Raw genomic sequence first — 4,754 nt, 5'->3', positions numbered from 1 at the left:
AAACTGGAAATGCAGGACCCACAGAGAAATGACTGATGAACTTGCCTAAAGGTGAGACTGCCCTTCTTCATGAAAGAGTCTGCTAGACATTCTTCAGGACACAGAAAAAACTGACTGACAAACTGCCAATATAGGCAAAACTGTCTTTGAAATTTCCTGCTTCATGGAAAAGTCTGCACAATACTATGGGCCAGTAGGCTGAAGATAGATGCCCCAATAATACAGAAGAACTTTGGTTGACTGTCCAGGCAGTGAGATATCTCTGTCAATTCTAGAATTTTGGAAGTGGCTTACAATGCACCTCCTGTTTACTTAGCTAATATTATATCCTTCTGAAGTCTTAGATGGAGCTGAAGAATAGTTATTATAGTTTTTCTTTGTTATGATAAAAGATAAAGTAGATATCATTATTGTAACTATAATTCTTGCTTGATAACTGTTTTGTTATATGTAATTTTACTATGTTAAAGTTAAAGCCTTCCTTTTTGTTTAAACAGAAACAGAGGCTGGGCAGTGGTGGCACATGGCTTTAATCCCAGGACTTGGGAGGCAGAGGCAGGTAGATCTCTTTGAGTTCAAGGCCAGCTTAGTCTACAAGAGCTAGTTCCAGAGCAGGTTCCAAAGCCACAGAGAAACCCTGTCACAAAACAACAACAACAACAAAAAAAAAAACACAACAACAACAACAAAGGTGTTGCCTTTATTGGTAAATGAATAAAAAAACTGGCTTGGCCTGATAGGGTAAAACAGAGTTATGTATAGAGAACTAAACTGAATTCTGTGAGGAAGAAAGCAGAGTCAAGAGAAGCCATGGAGCCACTGCCTGAGACAGGCATGCAGAAACTTTGCTGGTAGGACACACCATGCGGTGATGCAAGATTAATGGAGATGGGTTAAATTAAGATGTAAGAGTTATCGAATAAGAAGCTAAAGATAATGGGCCAAGCAGTGTTTCAAATAATACAAATTCTGTGGGTCATTTTGGCTCTGAGTGGCTGGGAACAAATTAGCAACCTCCTTACAACACCAAGTCCTACATGGAAGGGTCATACCTGCCTACACCACATGATCTTGGGGTTCCAATAACTCTACTATCAGAACAACGCAATCCAAACCTGAAAGTACACTCCACTCCTGGTAGAATGACTGCAGTTAAAAAAAAATTCCTTTTACATCATACACTTTTTAAAATCTGGTGATAATATATCCCTTCTATTTTACTTCTTTTAGTATTGGTGAGTGAGGGTTCTTGACATAGAGTAATTGTTTCTTAATATTTCATTTATTTTTATAATCTTAATTATACTTAAAAAGATTTTTTAACAATTAAATTCAAACCTGGTTTCAATTTTTCATGACAAATAAGAACATTTTGCCTTTCGGTAGACTTATTGTCAAGGTTATGGTATATATCAAAATATCTTTTTAGGGACAGTTTTATAAATTATGTAGAAAGATCATTATAACCATGAGTAAATATACAGTATTTGTACATTATTATTATTGTTACTCTTATTATTACTACCATTGGTTTTTTGAAGCAGAGACTCACATAGCCCATGCTGGTGTCAAACTCTACTTTTCCAAGAATGACCTTGAAATTGTGATCCACCTGCTGGGATCTTAAACACTGGCATTACAGACTAGGCTTCTTTCCACTATTATTTAAAGGATAGTCCTCTTAGAACTATTAAAGTAATTTTAAGAAAAGCGATTTCTTTAATAAAAATAATAAACATTACTGCTCTTCTCAATTAAAAAAACACAAAAACACATCAGCCCAATGAAGGGAAAATATTTAGACATGCATCAAATGTAAGAAGCAATTCCAGGAAGAAGTTTTGAAATTATTTATATTCTAGAATATTTATGATTTGTATGGCAATAAGTTTCTTTGGATTTAGTTCTACCAGCCTAGACATAAGCCTAAATGCCTTTGGGACAAACCAGTTGACTCATAGGCATTACACAGAAAAGTATTTAGAAAATGAAAAATTTGTTGGGAGATATGTATACACTATACCATTATATACCACATATACCATTAATCATGAAAACAAAGAGAAGACTTATTAGATGGCAAGTTAAGATGAATAAGATATATACTCTCAGTAGTTTCAAAAATTTATTCTAGTCTACAGTTATTTTTCCACGAATATTTCTTGTCTCCCATTCCCTCTATGTTTGGGAATTTGCTGTGTATAACAACTGAAATTCTGGATATGTATATTAAGTACAAAGTCTCAAAGTTAAAGGATTCTAACTTTTCATTGTATGCATTTTATTTTTCTACCACAAGGGTGATTTTACAGTTATATTGTACTTAGTTTTCATAGTAATAATTTCTCAGAGTAAAAAAAAATGAGAAAACATGGTGATCATACTAGAAGGTATAGAAATGATCAGTCTGGTTTAAATTGTTTTTAAACTCTTAAACAGATGGAACTACTGATGCTCAATTATACTAGAATTAATATATACTTACCTCAGTACCTAAACTAGTATGTCTTAATTACCCACAATGCAACTTGGTTTGCAAACATCTCTAATCTCTAATCATGTTCAAAACATCACATTGGCAAAGGAAATGCCATTCTGTCGATATAACATTCCTGTTACAATACACAATTTTAGCTTAATTTTGTACATAACTATGGTTCATTTCTTCTTTACAGGTTTGAATTAAAGTAGAAAATTTCAGTAACTTTAATTAGCATGAAATGAAGATGAATATATTCTATACTTAGAAGAAGATAGTTGAAGACTATTTGCTTTTAGTTTTCTATTTTGTAGCAGCGCAGGGATGCCCACCAAAGCTGTGTTTCTACAGAGGTTTTTTAGGGTTCTGTGTTCATTGTCTTGTGTGTTATTGTTTCTGAAGTCTCAAGAGGAACAAAAAGTATAAACGGAACATTGCTTAAACCTCAACTGAAACTGAGAAAAATGAGATTCAAAAGATATCTGTATAATTAATTGTTTCTCAAGGGGCAAATAGTTAAGGTAGGATGGATATGCATGTAACTGAAATGGTTAAAGCATCATAATCATGGATGGAGAAGAAAGGTCATGTTAAAATCCCCAGAATATGAGACTAGAACACCCAAATTCTCGAGACTATGAAAATGAAAGTAATTCATTTAAATGTTCTCTCTTGCATGCATGCATTTTGTTTGAGGCAGGGGTTTAAACACAGAGGAGAGTATGTAAGTTTGACAAAAGAGAATGGAAAATTCCTGCCTCTCCTCTCCAAGACCGTCAGTATACAGAGGATGGAAAGCAAGCAAACTTTACTGTTCTACCTCAAAGAAATGTCAGGGCTACAGAGACAGCCCAGTGGTAGGGAGCACATGCTGCTCATGCAGAACCTGCGTTTAGTTCCCACCACTGGTATTGGATGACTCACAGCTACTTGTCACTCCAGCTCCAGACGTACAACACAGATATCCATGGGCTCTTGCATGTGTACACAAATGATTTGATTTTGATCTCACAAAAATGGAAATAGAGGATGATAGTGATATCAAAATATTCATGAGAGCAATCTGAGGAGTACTTAGGCTGGAGATGTGAGCAGGAAAGAAGGACTGAATTTTACTGGAATTGTGTAAAAGCTAGACTCCTTGGAGGAGTCAGAAGAACAAAGGTTGCAGACAGGATATAATCAAAAAGGGTCTTCTCAAAGCCCAGCCTGGACAGAAAATAATGATGGAAACCCGAAACTTTAAAATAGAGAAGCCTCACCTCTGCCCTGAGTACATATGTTCACGTAGAACATTGAGCTCCTATCATGTGTGAGAGTGAAGTCTGTCCTACTGACAGAGACAAAAGTACTGACCTCCTTTCTCTGATTTATTACTTCAGATATTTTGTAATGTCGTACATCAGGTATTTTTAGTATCTTGAAAATCCTTACATATTCATATTATAGATCTTTTTGCTATCCATGGAAAAATACTTTATTTTATAAGGTCATTGATTTTCATAAATATTTAATCTATTTTTCTTAGTTTTTGTAACTTTTGAAGTGGAAGTTAAGAATTTCATGCTGAAAAATATTATTATAGAATTAATTTTACATACTTCATATTATTTACTATGATTCACATATAAAGAATATATAAGATTTCTGTTTATCTGGTTCTTTTTCTTTTTTAAAAATTTATTTATTTATTAAAGATTTCTGCCTCCTCCCCACCGCGCCTCCCATTTCCCTCCCCTTCCCCCGATCAAGTCCCCCTCCCTCATCAGCTCAAAGAGCAATCAGGGTTCCTTGCCCTGTGGGAAGTCCAAGGACCACCCACCTCCATCCAGGTCTAGTAAGGTGAGCATCCAATCTGCCTAGGCTCCCACAAAGCCAGTACGTGCAGTAGGATCAAAAACCCATTGCCATAGTTCTTGAGTTCTCAGTAGTCCTCATTGTCCGCTATGTTCAGCAAGTCCGGTTTTATCCCATGCTTTTTCAGAACCAGGCCAGCTGGCCTTGGTGGGTTCCAGATAGGACATCCCCATTGTCTCAGTGTGTGGGTGCACCCCTTGTGGTCCTGAGTTCCTTGCTTCTACTCTCTCTCCTTCTGCTCCTGATTTGGACCTTGAGATTTCAGTCCGGTGCTCCAATGTGGCTCTCTATCTCTGTCTCCTTTCATCGCCTGATTAAGGTTAATATTCAGGAAAATGCCTATATGTTTTTCTTTGGGTTCTCCTTATTTAGCTTCTCTAGGATCACTAATTATAGGCTCAATGTCCTTTGTTTATGG

Source organism: Microtus ochrogaster, assembly GCF_000317375.1.
Source record: "Microtus ochrogaster isolate Prairie Vole_2 chromosome 14 unlocalized genomic scaffold, MicOch1.0 chr14_random_3, whole genome shotgun sequence".
NCBI lineage: Eukaryota > Metazoa > Chordata > Mammalia > Rodentia > Cricetidae > Microtus > Microtus ochrogaster.
This window is presented reverse-complemented; position numbering follows the sequence as displayed.